Below are 17,495 nucleotides of genomic sequence, written 5' to 3' on the forward strand. Positions count from 1 at the left end.
TCGTGGTAAAATCATGGGTAAAATTGCAGATGAAATCGCGTTTTCGGCAGCCATTATCGGCACTTTTTTTTTTTCTTATTGGCAAAATGCTGATCACACTATTTTCGGTTGGCCGATATATCGGTGCATCCGAAAATAGATCACTTCCGAAGCTGTATTCGAACAAGAATTTACGTAACCTATTTGGAAAGAAAGAAAAATAAAGAAAGGTGAAAGAAAAAGAAAAGAAAGAAAGAAAAGAAAAGCACGTCTAATATTCTCATTGTGTGTACTAGGCTTTAAAATAAGCTGTAGGTACCAGTTTAAAATCAGTTAACTACCGCTTTACCAGTTGTACGGTTTAAAAAAAAAAAAAAAAAACTCTTTGAATGGTAATATCTGGCCTACATTGAGCCATTTGGCCTCTGGAGTTCTGCTTTACATATTAAGATTCTTCAGATAGAAGATACAGGGTTTCCACCATATGTTCTTGGAAACCACTAGATAAGAACCAGCTGCAGAGAAAATTATATGCAATGCTGACCTCACTTCCCTGTATAGCAGAAAACACCTTCAGGCTACGTTCACACTAGCCTTGTGTGCAGGCGGCAGAGAGGCGTTTGGGAGGCGTTTTTACCGCTTCCCAAACGCCTCTGCCAATTCTGCACATTACAGCACATGGTGCTGTTCTAACGGGAGCGTTTGCGTCGCGTCGCGGCAAAACGGACGCCTCTGGACGAGTCAGGAGGCTTTGAAGCCTCCTATTCTCGTCTATGGTGCCGCTCGGCAAACGCCCGGTCGGTTGCGACGCGGTTGCGGGGCGTTTGCGGAGCGGTAACACCACTCAAACTGCATTATAGGCGTTTGTGGGGCGTTATTAACGCTCGGCAAACGCCTAGCAACCGCCGCTAAACCGCGCATGCGGCGTTTGCGGAGCGTTTGCCGAGCGTTAAAAACGCCCCACAAACGCTGGACCAACGCTTGCCAAACGCTATAGGGGCGTTTGGCAAGCGTTGGCAAAACAGCCAAGTGTGAACGAGCCCTTACTCTTGCTCAGAAACCACATATACAGTTGTGTTCAAAATAATAGCAGTGTGTTTAAAAAAGTGAATTAAGCTCAAAATCCTTCTAATAGCTTTTATTTACATACACACAAATGCATTGGGAACACTACACATTCTATTCCAAATCAAAACATGAAGAAAAATATATCAAATTTGTGTTGTTCCTCTAAAAAAAAGAAAAGTGAATATTAGACTGTTCAAAAAAATAGCAGTGTTTGTATTCTTCTTTACAAACTCAAACATTCACTATATAAACTGAAAAATGTTTGAAGATTTTGCTTTCCTTTGAATCACTTAATATTTAGTTGTATAAGCACTGTTTCTGAGAACTGCTGTACATCTGTGTTGCATGGAGTCACCCAACTTCTGGCACCTGTGAACAGGTATTCCAGCCCAGGATGATTGGACTACATTCCACAGTTCTTCTCTATTTCTTGGTTTTGCCTCAGAAACTGCATTTTTGTTGTCACCCCACAAGTTTTCTATTGGATTAAGATCCGGGGATTGGGCTGGCCACTCCATAACGTCAATCTTGTTGGTCTGGAACCAAGATGTTGCACGTTTACTGGTGTGTTTGGGGTCGTTGTCTTGTTGGAACACCCATTTCAAGGGCATTTCCTCTTCAGCATAAGGCAGCATGACCTCTTCAAGTATTCTGATGTATTCAAACTGATCCATGATCCCTGGTATGCGATAAATAGGCCCAACACCGTAGTATGAGAAACATCCCCATATCATGATGCTTGCGCAACCATGCTTCACTGTCTTCACAGTGTACTGTGGCTTGAATTCAGTGTTTGGGGGTCGTCTGACAAACTGTCTCCGGCCACTAGACCCAAAAAGAACAATCTTACTTTCATCAGTCCACAAAATGTTGCGCCATTTCTCTTTAGGCCAGTCAATGTGCTCTTTGGCAAATTGTAACCTCTTCAGCACGTCTTTTCTTCAACAGTGGGACTTTGCGGGGGCTTCTTGCAGATAGCTTGGCTTCACATAGGTGTCTTCTAATTGTAACAGTCGTCACAGGTAACTTTACACCTTCTTTGATCTTCCTGGAGCTGATTGTTGGCTGAGTCCTTGCCATTTTGGCTATTCTTCTATCCATTTGAATGGTAGTTTTTCGCTTTCTTCCACGTCTTTCAGGTTTTGGTTGCCATTTTAAAGCATTTGCGATCATTTTAGCTGAGCAGCCTATCATTTTCTGCACTTCTTTATATGTTTTCCCCTCTCCAATCAACTTTTTATTCAAGGTACGCAGTTCTTCTGAACAATGTCTGGAACGACCCATTTTCCTCAGAATTTCAGAGAGAAATGCACTGTAACCAGCATGTACAACATTTGCTGCCTTCCCTCCTTAAATAAGGGCAATAATTGCCACCTGTTTTTCAAAGAATGAATGACCTCACTAATAGAACTCCACACTGCTATTATTTTGAACATGCCCCTTTCAATCAGTGATTCGATTACACAGAATCAGCAGCATGCATGTCATGACTGTTGGGTCTGTTGGATTTCTATTACTCTACTACACCTGCTAGTAAATTATTTGCCATGTAGAAATATCATTTCTACCAAAAACAGTGATTGATCAGGTTAGTGATGTCTGACTGCTATTATTTTGAACACAACTTTACATGAGGTGTATAGACAGAGCACAACACACAGTGGGGAAAATCGGTTTTTTGATCCCCTGCAGATTTTGTACGTTTGCCCATGTAGGCTCCATGCACACGTGGTGTTTTGATGATGCTGGTAATGTTAGCTGTGTAAAGTCATGTTAAAAATGTGAGTTTTTCAGCGTTTTAGCATTAGCGTTTAGCAGGGTTTTTTTGGTCAAAAAAAGTCCAAAAAACGCTGGTTTGCAGCATTTTACTGCTGTTACAGCTAAATAACTCCTCTAGAAACCCACTAGTCCTGGGGGGTTTTCTTAGCCAAAAAAAAAAACAATAATTACAGTCTATGTGTACATGACACATAGGATAACATGCTGATGAGTTTACTAGCTGTAGAAAAAAAAAACATCAAAAGCCAAAAACAGCCGCTGTAAAAATATCCAGTGTGCATGAGGACTTACAAAGAAATGAAGGGTCTATAATTTTTATGATAATAGACACCTTCCCTCAAATCGTCAGGTCTGGTTCACACCAGAATACGGAGCGGGAAAGGGAGTTCCATGCGAATTTTTAAATGTGCTCAAAACACACCGTGTGATTTGCTGTATGCGCCAAAATATTCTTATTAACACCCCAAACACAGACCGTGAATGCAGTGCGTTTGCCTGCATCAGATTGCATGCTACTGCAGTACCATGCAATTTGTGCATTGCATTTTTGAAAAGTAGTTCATGTACTACATTTTGTGTGATAAAAAAAAAAAAAAAAAAAAAAAAAAAAAAAGGGGAACCACACTCTTTACGCATTTCCTGTGCAATTCAGGTGTGAACTGGCCCTAAAGCCACCCAAGAGTGAAATTTAGGCTCCATGCACACGGGGTGTTTTAATAACACTGGTAACATTAGCTGTGTAAAGTCATGTTAAAAACATGAGTTTTTCAGCATTTTTTTTTTAGTATTTTTCAAATTAGTGTTTAGCTGTGATTTTTTGCGGGTTTTTTTTTTTTTTACCAGAAAGTCCAAAAACGCTGGTTTGCCGCGATTTACCGCCTTACGAGCGTTTTTACAGCTAAAAAAACTCCTCTAGAAACCCACTAGTCCTGGGCTTTTTTCCAGCCACAAAACGTTGATTACAGTCTGTGTACATGGACACATAGGATAACATGCTGGGAAGTTTACTGGCTGTAGAAACAAAATGTCAAAAGCCAAAAACAGCCTCTTTAAAAACATCCAGTGTGCATGAGGGCTTAGCCACCTGCCCTCTGTGGGCTGCTGATAACCTGGACTTCAAAGTGGTTACAAATAAGGTCATAGCCGCAGCCCTGAGCTCAGAAGTACTTTTTTCCAGCCAGTGGCCAACATTTCTGTGATTGTGATCTGGGTGGCTATAAGACAGCCGATCACCTTTATAGTACTGTAAAGTGTCAGAACGCAATCTTATATATTTTACCACAAAATTGCGTATTATATTGCATTGTATGAACTAAATGAATTTGATAAAAAATTGTGAAAATATTTTTAAGATATAAAAAATTGAAAGCAGAGGGCCCTGAAAATTGGTGGTAGTTGCAAAGTATAATCATTTGATGGTTTTAAGGTAGAGTTGAAGGCAAAACTTCTCCATACTGGATACAGTAAGGGCTCTTTCTCAAAGGCGTTCAGTCAGTTTTTAGACAGATCCTGGCTGAACCACAATGCATGTCTACAGTGGATATACAAAGTCTACACACCCCTGTTGTCAGGTTTCTGTGATGTAAGAATATGAGACAAAGATAAATCATTTCAGAACTTTTTCCACCTTTAATGTGACCTATAAACTGTACAACTCAGTTGAACAAACTGAAATCTTTCAGGTAGAGGGAAGTAAAAATATAAAACTAAAATAATATGGTTGCATAAGTGTACACACCCTTAAACTAATACTTTGTTGACATTAAAAAGGTGGAAAAAAGTTCTGAAATTATTTATCTTTGTCTTTTTTTTTACATCACAGAAACCTGACATTTTAACAGAGGTATGTAGACTTTATGTTCACTGTATAGCCGGGCAGATATAAACGAATGATCATCCATTTACATCCACCTACATCCATGTTCATTCAGGTCCATTTTTTTTCCACAGTATATTTACTGCAAGTTGGTGGCACAGCCAGGCACCATGTCATATGGGAACTTCCTGGCCCTTGGGCACCCTCTGCTGACCTTCACTGTGATTGGACGAATGAGTTTGTCAGCAGGTTTCAGCCAAAGATTTTGACTGTGGTCAATCAAAGCACATAGTTCTGTACTTACAGACCTGCCTGTTTCTTCTCCCTGAAATCAACACTAAGTTTAGGGAGAAAAGTAGCACAAATTACACACATTACACTTGTAAGGCACACAGTTAATCCCTCCATTGCCCCTTGATGTAACCCCCTTCCCAGCCATTGTCATTAGTACAGTGTACAGTATTATCACTGATCACTGTATTAGTGTCAGAAGTAACATCAGTGTCAGTTAGTGCCAGATTGCCCACCATACTATCACAGTCACACTATAAGTTGCTGATCACCGCCCCTAAATTTATGAAGACATTTTGATTTTATTGGATATGTTTTATACCAAAGTAGTAGTAGTAGTAGTAGTAGAAGACGTAAAATATATTTTTTTCATTTATATAATAAAAAACCTAGTGGTTATCAAATACCATCAAAAGAAAGCTCTATTTGTTTGAAAGAAAATGTCATTTGGGTACAGTGTTACATGACCAAGCAATTGCCAGTTAAAGTAGCAAAGTGCTGAATAGCAAAAAAAATGCCCAGCTCATGAAAGGGGTAAAACCTTTTAGAACGCAAGTGGTTAAACAGAGCAAAATTAAGAATAAATGTGAACAGATGCCATCCATTTACGTCCATTGCATTTTTCTCCGTTTTAAGTCAAGAAACATTTTCTATTTATACTTTAGTCACCTAAATTTGGTTTCTGCAACACCTAAAAAACAAAAAAACAAACAAAAAACAATGGATGCAAAAACAGCCGTAAACCGAAACTGAAATGAACTGATGTGTAGAGGGAAGTAAAAATCTAAAACTAAAATAATATGGTTGCATAAGTGTACACACCCTTAAACTAATACTTTGTTGAAGCCCCTTTAGAGTTGATTCCAGCACTCAGCCTTTTTGGGTATCAGTAAAACAGCATGGCACATCTCGACTTGGCAATATTTGCACACGCTTCCTTGAAAAAAACATTCCAAATCTGTCATATTGTGAGGGCATCTCCTGCGCACAGCCCTCTTCAGATCACCCCACAGATTTTCGATCAGATTGAGGTCTGGGCTTTGGCTGGGCTTCTTGACTTAAAACGGAGAAAAATGCAATGGACGTAAATGGATGGCATCTGTTCACATTTATTCTTAATTTTGCTCTGTTTAACCACTTGCGTTCTAAAAGGTTTTACCCCTTTCATGAGCTGGGCATTTTTTTTGCTATTCAGCACTTTGCTACTTTAACTGGCAATTGCTTGGTCATGTAACACTGTACCCAAATGACATTTTAGTCACCTAAATTTGGTTTCTGCAACACCTAAAAAAAAAACAAAAAAAACAAAAAACAAACAATGGATGCAAAAACAGCCGTAAACCGAACTGAAATGAACTGATGTGTAAACTGATGTAAACTCAACTGAAGACGGATGTGTAAACTGATGTAACTTGAATCAGTGTTCATCAGTGTTTTCTTAGCAAACAAACGTGACTGAACTGATGATGCACGTGTGAAAGGTCCGTAGGGTTACAACCCATCAGTTTTTTTTGTTTTGCTTTGTTTTTTTTGCATCTGTGCCCCATTGGGGGATTTCCCTTCAGATCATGTCCCAAAGCCACCAAAGGAGGTGAGAGGAAATCCCTGGCTGTGAACAGATTCAACAGAATTAACATCCACTCCATTCTTGTTTTGGTGCCCACTCAAATTTTGGGATTTTCTTTCACTTTGAATGATATGTGTATGCATGAATGTGAGTTAGGGACCTTAGATTGTAAGCTCCTTGAGGGCAGGGACTGATGTGAATGTTCAATATATATGTAAAGCGCTGTGTAAATGGCGGTGCTGTACAAGTACCTGAAATAAATAGGAAAATGGTCAGCAGGAGAAAGAAGAGGTGAATCTCTATAGAATTTTATAGCAAAAAAGGCATTGCGTTACTCTTAAAGTATAGTTGAAGGCAACACTTTTTAGACAGAATGGAGAGGAACTAGAACACCTGTCAGGTATTTATTGCGGTCTGCCTTGCCATTACGCGGATTTACCCTCTCTATGTGTCCCGTTTATGGTCATCACCAAGAGTAAAAGAAAATCCAAAATGTTTGGGTTGTCATCAAAACAGGAATAGAGGGGAAAATATCTCTGGTGACAACCAGGGACTCCCTCACTTTGGAAGGATTTGCCATGACTTCCCTGACTATAAATCAGAAAGTGAAGGGACCCAGATCGTGGGGGGGGGGGGGGGGGGGGCAGGGGTAAAAGAAAAAAAAAAGCAGGGGTCATAACTCTCCAACATATTAGAGATCTCTTTCTCTGACTGGGATAACAAAGCTTCCTACTCTGTGGTTTTGTGTACAGATTCTGTACAGAGAAACGTAAAAGGGTGAGAAATTCCTGGAATCTAAGAAGCAATGCGGAAACACTACATTTTTTTTTTAACTACAATATATATCATGTGGGAAAATACCTCCCCTTCTTCTTGTTTATAAAACACAGATGGTCAGAGAATTCCAGCTTTATACCATACAAAACACACTTTATGGCCAAAAGAATGCTGAAACCCCTTCAAACGGTGTTTAGGTGTTTCCAGTAAAGGGCACTGCTGATCTGAACCATACACTAGAGGATTTTCATTTGAACATTCTTATAACAAATATTTTCAAACAAAAAAAATCTACTTTGCGCTTTCAACCTTCTGGCAACAGTTTGGGGAAGGTCCCTTTCTGTCCCTGTACCCCAAGTACAAAGCCAAGTGAATAAAACGTATGGTTTGACAGGTTTGGTGTAGAGGAACTGAAATGGCCAGAACAGTGCATCGACCTCAATCCTACTGAACAGCTTGGGCATGAACTGCACACTGGATCATCTTGTCCAACATTAGTCCCTGACATTCTAAACGCTCTTTTGGTTGAAGAGGCACAAATTCCCATAGGCACATTCCAAGTTTTTCTAGAAAGCCTTCCCAGAAGAGTGGGAGGTAGCACAACTCCTTATCAATAGCCATGGTCCTGGAATGGGATGTCAACCAAATGCATAGGTGTGATGGTCAGGTGTCCACAAACCTTTGGTCCTATATTGTACATCATGATAAACTTACAGTCAGGTCCATAAATATTGGGACATCAACACAATTCTAACATTTCTGGCTCTATACATCAACACAATGGATTTGAAATGAAACAAACAAGATGTGCTTTAACTGCAGACTGTCAGCTTTAATTGGAGGGTATTTACATCCAAAGCAGGTGAACGGTGTAGGAATTACAACAGTTTGCATATGTGCCTCCCACTTGTTAAGGGACCAAAAGTAATGGGACAATTGGCTTCTCAGCTGTTCCATGGCCAGGTGTGTGTTATTCTCTCATTATCCCAATTACAATGAGCAGATAAAAGGTCCAGAGTTCATTTCAAGTGTGCTATTTGCATTTGGAATCTGTTGCTGTCAACTCTCAAGATGAGATCCAAAGAGCTGTCACTATCAGTAAACTATCAGAAAGCCATCATTAGGCTGAAAAAACAAAACAAACCCATCAGAGAGATAGCAAAAACATTAGGCGTGGCCAAAACAACTGTTTGGAAAATTCTTAAAAAGAAGGAATGCACCGGTGAGCTCAGCAACACCAAAAGACCCGGAATACCACGGAAAACAACTGTGGTGGATGACCGAAAAATTCTTTCCCTGGTGAAGAAAACACCCTTCACAACAGTTGGCCAGATCAAGAACACTCTCCAGGAGGTAGGTGTATGTGTGTCAAAGTCAAAAATCAAGAGAAGACTTCACCAGAGTGAATACAGAGGGTTCACCACAAGATGGAAACCATTGGTGAACCTCAAAAACAGGATGGCCAGATTAGAGTTTGCCAAACGACATCTAAAAAAGCCTTCACAGTTCTGGAACAACATCCTATGGACAGATGAGACCAAGATCACCTTGTACCAGAGTGATGGGAAGAGAAGAGTATGGAGAAGGACAGGAACTGCTCATGATCCTAAGCATACCACCTCATCAGTGAAGCATGGTGGTGGTAGTGTCATGGCGTGGGCATGTATGGCTGCCAATGGAACTGGTTCTCTTGTATTTATTGATGATGTGACTGCTGACAAAAGCTGCAGGATGAATTCTGAAGTGTTTCGGGCAATATTATCTGCTCATATTCAGCCAAATGCTTCAGAACTCATTGGACGCCGCTTCACAGTGCAGATGGACAATGACCCAAAGCATACTGCAAAAGCAACCAAAGAGTTTTTTAAGGGAAAGAAGTGGAATGTTATGCAATGGCCAAGTCAATCACCTGACCTGAATCCGATTGAGCATGCATTTCACTTGCTGAAGACAAAACTGAAGGGAAAATGCCCCAAGAACAAGCAGGAACTGAAGACAGTTGCAGTAGAGGCCTGGCAGAGCATCACCAGGGATGAAACCCAGCGTCTGGTGATGTCTATGCGTTCCAGACTTCAGGCTGTAATTGACTGCAAAGGATTTGCAACCAAGTATTAAAAAGTGAAAGTTTGAGTTATGATTATTATTCTGTCCCATTACTTTTGGTCCCTTAATAAGTGGGAGGCACATATGCAAACTGTTGTAATTCCTACACCGTTCACCTGATTTGGATGTAAATACCCTCAAATTAAAGCTGACAGTCTGCAGTTAAAGCACACCTTGTTCATTTCATTTCAAATCCATTGTGGTGGTGTATAGAGCCAAAAATGTTAGAATTGTGTCGATGTCCCAATATTTATGGACCTGACTGTAAGTAGACCTAGAGTCAGAATACAACCCGAATGGCAGCAATTTGCAGGAAAAAACGGCTACAGAAACTAACTACATAATGTATTTTCGTTTATCTATCGAATATGTTAAATTTCTGTGTCTCTGTCCCTAAGGCCCTCATTTGTAGAGCACAAGGTCTTTTCCTATGAGGGAACGAGTTAAATCTTAATGATGTCATGCAAATGGTTTAAGAAATAACAATGAATAACTCTACAAGTACAAATAAGCAAGATGCAGCCAATTGTTTCTCCAGGACCCTTCCCTAGACAACAGAGGCTTGTGCAAGACAGACGCATACAAAACTGCTCTGCAAGCAACTGAAAATCATGACTCAGTGATCTGTACTCAGATAGATGCCCCAGGAGACTTCAGTTGGTCACGTTACAGTCCAAACTTCTAGTTCAGGCTTTATTAATTTACTGGGAAAAAAATAGGCTCTGTGAATAAGAACCAATAAAGAGCAGATTCATGTCATCGGATTCATGCTGAATCAGCAGAAATTTGAGGCATGTGCGGCCCTGTTAGGAGCACCTGGCTCGAAAAACAAATCTACTGAAGAAGCAGTCAGGGCAGAACATTGTTAGCTAAACAATGATTGCATCCAATCAGATGCAGTGTTTGGGAACTCTGACAGCTGCAGGATCTGTCAAACTAAAATCAAGAGTCGAGGAGATTCCTTCATCCATGGTGTAGAGGGAGGCATCTATTCTCTCATTCAACCTGTGGTATGAACAGGAGAAATTAATACATGTACAGTATAGGCCATAAACTACTACAATCTCAGCTGATTCAGAGGAATCAATTTAAATTCTAACAGCAAGTGGCCCTGCTGGCTGTTGGAAAAAAACAGTACCTGCAGGCACTGTTTAGGTGTTCTGACAGCTGATGCGAATGGCTGTCATAATACAATAACCTGGCAGGGATGAGCTGTCCATCTGCACCATTTATGTAAAAAACAACTTGCTAGATTTATTTTTGTTCAGCCCGCAGGCTAAATGTACAATCTTTGTGTATAGAAAGCTTAAACTTTGCTAACTAAAGTAAGTTGTGCTAATAGTCCTACCCTCCCCAGCTCCCCTCTAGCCAAAGCACTTTTGGCTGTACTTCTCCTGCGGATCACAGGAGTGCAGAACCAGCTGCACTCCTATGACCCATTTTTCAGCCGACAGCAGGCTCAAGCCCAGTGCTCCAGTGAGTGGCAGTCCCGCTCTCTGCTCAGTGCGGCTGTGAGAACTCAGCGATCAGCAGTCATGCGATCCCTGAGTTTAACACGTCGAGCCAGCGGGGGCCCAATGCTGCACCCACCTAGGTGAGTATAGGAAAAAATAAAAACCCTTACTTCTCTTTTAACCTCCCTAGCGGTCTGATTATGTCAGTATTTCTGTGCTCAAAGCGGTACATTTTTTTTTTTTGCATGGAAATATGTAGTTTTATTTTTATTGTAGGCCTGTAATTTTTAGGAATAATTCACTGAAATCTGTCCGTACAAGAGTCTAGTAAACATCCCGGGTATGCTAAAATTTGAAACACGAAATAAATTATAATTTAATAAATAATCCTAAAAAATAATATAATAATAAAATTTAAATTCAATAATATAATCAAACCAAAAACACTGAAATTTGAAATATAGCGCCAAGTTCGCACATCACTGAGCAAAGTCGCAAAATCGTTTTCAGTGTCTGATGACGAATTTCCCCACGAATCATTATCACTCAATTCTGCAAGTGGTTCTGATTTACTATCGCTGTTCTCTAGCCGGTCTAAAACCACTTTTGACCTAAAGGGACGCTTTTTGGACGCCATGGACATTTCTCAGTTTCCAGGCAGAAAGAACGGTAAAAATGCAGGCAGGGCACAGGACAAAGCACTAGGGACAAAATGTATGTGAAATGGTTTGATACAGTAATGGTTTACTATGTGATTTTAGTGTATTTAGTGAATGTCACTTTTTGACATTTTTAAATTTCCCGCCAGTTCTGTCCCCGTACGTCCTGACGTCGCAGGGAACGGAACCCAGAAGACAGATGCCGGCATCGGCCAGAGGAGATGGTCGGGGACGCTGCAAGGGGGACATCGCGGGAGCGCAGGACAAGGTAAGTGCAGAAGGGATCCCAGAGCAGCGCTGCATGGTATTCCCGAGTGTTGCGTTTACCGCTTGTGCTGAAACTTTACCCCGAGCTACACTCGGGAATACCTCCAGGGGGGTTAAGACTGCAAAAGATCCAGGCACTGCCAAGACTAAAAGATAAACATATGGAGGGACAAATTTGTTATTGTTGACTGCAGCCCTAGAACTGACCCTGCTAGTCTGGTCTCTAACCCATGTGTTCTCAGAGCAGCATGTCTGCTTATTAGTGCCCCGGTTGACCTCTTGCCTCTAAGGGCTTGTTTCTTCTAACATTGACCTCTTCAGAGTGCATTTGACAGGTGGTGAAGTTTTATCACCTTCTCACTCTGTGAACCCCTTAAGTCACGCACTGTATGCAGTTGCGGGTGCCCCCATTCAGTTGAATGGGTCGACAGTGGTGATAATTTCTGTAGCATATGTACACCTGCCTTTGCTGCTTAACCACTTGTCCTCCTGAGGATTTACCCCCCTTTCTGACCAGGCCTCTTTTTGCTGTTCGGCACTGCACTATTTCAACTGGTAATTGCGCGGTCAAGCAATGATGTACCCAAACAAAATTTACGTCCTTTTTTCACACAAACGTATTTATTTCAGGTACTTGTATAGCGCTGTCAATTTACGCAGTGCTTTACACACACACACACACACACACACACACACACACACACACACACACACACACACACACACACATATATATTGCACATTTTCATCAGTCCCTAACCCTCAAGGGGTGTACAATCTAAAGTCCCTAACTTACATTCATACATACACATACATACTAGGGACAATTCAGACAGGAGCCAATTAACCTACCAGCATGTCTTTGGAGTGTGGGAGAAAACAGGAGCACCCGGAGGAAACCCACGCAAGCACAGGGAGAACATGCAAACTCCAGGCAGGTGGTGCCGTGGTTGGGATTCGAACCAACGACCCTAGTACTGCCAGGCGGAAGTGCTAACCATTTAGTCACTGTGCTGCCCCAAATAGAGATTTCTTTCAGTGGTATTTGATCACCTGTGCGTTTTTTATTTTTCAGGCTATAAACAAAAAAAAAAAAAAAAAAGATCGAAAATTGTGAAGAAAAACGATATATTTTGGCTATTAAAAAATATATATTAAACTCAAAGTTAGTCATACATTTAGGCCAAAATGTATTCTGCTACATGTTTTTGGAAAACAAAATCCCAGTAAGTGTATATTGATTGCTTTGTGTGAAAGTTATAGCGTCTACAAACTATGGTATAGATAATGGAATTTACGCAGCTTTTACTTTCTGACTGCCCATCACATTTCTTGAGGTACTAAAATACCAGGACAGTACAAACACTCCCAAATTACTTCTTTTCGGAAAGTAGACACCCCAAGCTATCTGCTGAGAGGCATATTGAGTCCATGGAAGATGTATTTTTTCCCACAAGTTTTTGGACAAAACATTTTATTTATTTTTAACACAAAGTTGTCACTTAAATTATATATTGTTCACAAAAGCCATGGGTATTTGTAGAATTACACCCCAAAATACATTCTGCTACTTCTACCAAGTATGGGGATACCACATGTGAGTGTCTTTTTGGAAGCCTAGCCACATACAGGAGCCTGAAATCCAATGACCACTTTGAAAGTCTGAGGGTGCGTAACTTCCTCATTTCACTTCCTGACTACCTATCACATTTTCGGAGGCCCTGAAATGCCAGGATAGCACCAACCTCTTCCTCAAATGACCCCTTTTTGGAAAGTAAGTAGACACCCCAAGGAATTTAAAAAGAGGCATGGTGAGTATTTTGCAGATCTCATTTCCTTACAAGGTTTTGAAATATATAAAAAAAAAAAAAAAAAAAAAAAAAATATGGTTTTTGTTTTCTTTCTTCATTTTTCAAAAACTCGTGGCAACAAACGAGATCTGCAAAATACTCACCATGCTTCTTATCAAATTTCTTGGGGTGTCTACTTACTTTCCAAAAAGGGGTCATTTGGTTCAGAGGGTTTGGTGCTATCCTGGCATTTCAGGGCCTTCGAAACTGTGATAGGTAGTCAGGAAGTGTAATGAGGAAATAAAGCCCTTTAAAAGCCTGAAGGTACTTATTTGATTTTGGGGTCCTGTACTTGGCTAGACTGCCAAAACGTCTCTCACATGTGGTACCCCCATACTCGGGAGAAGTAGCAGAATGTATTTTGGGGAGTAATTCCACATATATCCATGACGTGTGAGCAATAAATTATTTAACGGACAATTTTGTGTAAAAAACAAAATATATATAATAATTTTATTTTTTTTTTGTCATTTTCCAAAAACTTGTAAAAAAAAAAAAAAAAAAAAAATTATTTTATTGACTCAACATGCCTCTCAGCAAATAGTTTGGGGTGTCTACTTTACAAAAAGGTCATTTTGGGGGGTGGGGGCATTTTACGCCCAGCATTAGAAGTTTATGCTACACATCATTCACTCTTCTAACCACCTGAAGACCAAGCCTTTTCTGATACTTTTTGTCACATGGAGAAAAAAAAAAAAAAAAACCAGTATTTTTTGCTAGGAAATTACTTTGAACCCCCAAACACTATATATTTTTTTAAAGCAGACACCCTAGTTAATAAAATGGTTGGTGCTGCAATTTTTTATGTCACATAGTACTCGCGCAGCGATTTTTCAAGCGCAAATTTGTTTTTAAAAAAATACACTTTTTACTTTTAATGCACAAAAACAATATATTGACCAATTATTTGGTAAAATATAAAATATGATGGTATGACGAGTAGACAAATACCAAACATAACATGCTTTAAAACTGCGCATGCCCCGTGCAATGGCGACAAACTGCACACATTTTTAATATCCATAGGTAACGCTTTAAAAGCCTTTACCAACTACCAATTTAGATTTACAGAGGAGGTCTAGTAATAGAATTGCTGCCCTTTATCTTACGATATCTCACATGCATGGTGCAACCGCTGTTTACATCCTGGCACAGAGTCAACGCATGCACACGGGGGTTGTGGGGGGGGGGGTGGAGGGGAGAGGGTGTTTGCTTTTTTTTTTTTTTTTTACAGTCTTTCATTTTTTTTCTGCTCACTTTTAATGCTATCACAGGGCAAGCAAATACCCCCTATAACTTCAATGGGCAGTAGTGTTTGCTTTTTTTTTTTACGTTATTTTGATTTTTTTACAATCTCTTTCAATTTTTTTTTCTGGTCACTTTTAATGCTATCACAGGGAATGAAAATACTCCCTATAAACTTCAATGGGCATTGTTGTATATTCTTTTTTGAGAAATCTGGGGTCTATCAGATGCTAGATATCTCCTCTGCCCTTACATTATCTAATCTCACCAAGATCGGTGTGATCAGATGCTTTCCCAATTTACAAATGGCGCTGTTTATATCCTGTGAAACTGCAGTGATGAAATGTTCGTAGCTTCCGATTTCTAAGACTATAGAGATGATTGGCACCATTCCAGTCTCCAATCAGCTCTATTGGCAAGCTGGCAGAAACACCGGCTGCATTCTCAGGTTCCCCCAATGGCAAGGGGGACTGCCAGAGAAGGCCATGGAAGGCAGCGGGGGAGGGGGACATCTTCTCCCAATGCTTGTAAAAGCAATCTTAGCCACTAGGATTGCTTTTACATGAAATACAATCGCAGACTGAAAAAACGATACCAGGATGATGCCTGCAGCTGTAGGCAACATCCTGGTATAACCACTCAAAATCCAGTGATGTACCAGTACGTCGCTGGTCCTTTTTGGGTGTATATGCTATGTTCAAAGCAGCCCTCCTCCCCATCAGTGATTGTCGGTAATCACCGGGCGCCGGCGGGTAATCACCGGCAGAACCCGGTGATTGACAGCCATGGCCGTGAATAGCAGCACAGGTAGGGCTCTCGTGCACGCCCCCTACTCGAAAATGCAAAATCGTGTGTGTGTATACACACACATATACATACACATATACATATATACACACACACACACACGATTTTTGCCACCCGTGCCGCCCTGTAGCAGTATTTCTGCTACAGGGCAGTCGGGAAGCGGTTAAAGGGGAATGATACGAAGGCAGCTCTAACAACCACTAGTGTAAAGAAGGCCTTAAAGATATCCTCAAATTTCGATCAACAGTTCAAGCCATCAGCACCCATGCTGGTGTTTCGGAAAAACATTACTGCATGCACATCAAAAATGTAATTCTTTAACAAAGTTGTTACACAATGTATTCCATGAATTCTTAAAACAAATCTGCACAAGCACTGAATTTCTGCAGAAATTTCTTACAACAGTGGTTCCCAATCATTGCAAAATCAAGTCCTTAATCAGCCAAAAAGATTTATAAGAACCCCCCCCCCCCTCCCAAGTATGTTATAATCACAAATTTAAAGGGAAATATTTTTTCCACAGAAATTACCTCCACCCCACTTAAAATGTGCAGAGTAAATTCATAATGCTCCTCAAACTTCTTAAAGGTTTTCCACTTTTAATAACACCTATTTAATAAATCCTGGAGCCAGGTTTCTCAAGTAAAGGGTTGCAACCCAACAGTGGGTCGTAACCAGGGGTGGACTAGACCATGGGGCAAGTGCCCCCCAGGCCTTTCTAATGCCCCAATAAAACATCCAGTGCCCTGACAACATAGCTTAGTAAGAACCGCTGGCCACACTAATATAAATAAGATGGCGGGACTGCACCTACGGCCGGCCTTAATAATTGCATTATTGCAGCCAGCCGGTCCCATTAAGGTGGTGTGATTACAAAGCAGTCCGACGGCCCTCACGCTCTTTCCTCTGCGGCAGCACTGGACACCAGGGAATGACTCCTATAGGTACTTTTCCTGGGTTGTGGCAGGATGATGGAGAGCGCATTTTGAAAGGAGTGAAAAATGCTAAAAAAGACATTTACTGAGGTAACCCTCTCTCAGTTCTGGTATAGTGTCATGACTGAATATCCCTCCATCACAACCTATGCTATCAAAATCATCCTACCATTCAGCACAACTATCTTTGTGGCTTCTCAGTTCTGGTTCAGCTGAAGAGAAAAAAAAATAGGAACAGAATGAACATTAAACATGACCTCAGAGTTGCTTTGTCTACCATCACCCCAGACTTTGGGACACTTATAAAGAGCAAGACGTATCCCCAGTTTTTCCATTAGTTGTAATTAATTTCATGTTTCAATTACCATTTATTTTATTGGGTTTTTACCTCAACAGCACTTTCATTTTCAAGAATGCTGTGATTATTGCACTATCCATTTTAGAAGGAAGCCGTTTGTTTACTGTTTAAAAAATCCATACGCTTTGCAGAATATTGCGCAAGTTGTTTTGTGGAATAAATTACAATGTTTCGGAAATTAAATTATTTTTGAGTCGCTACTAAAGCTGGCCATACAAGTGTAGATTTTCGGACGACAATATTTGTACAAAAAGTCGTATGAAAATTCTTTGAACATTTGGTGAATGGACGAACGTCGTTCGAAAATTGTCTTTTGCTTTTAACATCGGAGTTTAAAATGAATGTAATTTCAGAACGATCACTACATATACTGCTTGAAAATTCATTTGATCGAGAAAAGTTTTCCTTCCTGCTCCTTCGAATTTTCTCTTCACTGCGGTCAAAAACAAACATCGATTTGACTCCACTAACGGTTAGAAAATCAAACGAATATTCTTGAAATTAAAATTTTTGAACGGAAATCTATACGTGTATGGCCAG

At 40.4% G+C, this 17,495-nt stretch overlaps 1 protein-coding gene across 1 annotated transcript in view; it reads right to left on the reverse strand.

Annotated features, from left to right (window-relative positions):
* LAPTM4A (lysosomal protein transmembrane 4 alpha) overlaps positions 1–17,495 on the reverse strand; it is a 67,128-nt gene that overhangs the window by 38,716 nt on the left and 10,917 nt on the right. The gene's annotated exons all lie outside the window — the stretch shown is intronic.

Source organism: Staurois parvus, unplaced genomic scaffold (genome assembly GCF_062004578.1).
Source record: "Staurois parvus isolate SC_StPar_1 unplaced genomic scaffold, SC_StPar_1.0 ptg000985l, whole genome shotgun sequence".
NCBI classification, from domain to species: domain Eukaryota; kingdom Metazoa; phylum Chordata; class Amphibia; order Anura; family Ranidae; genus Staurois; species Staurois parvus.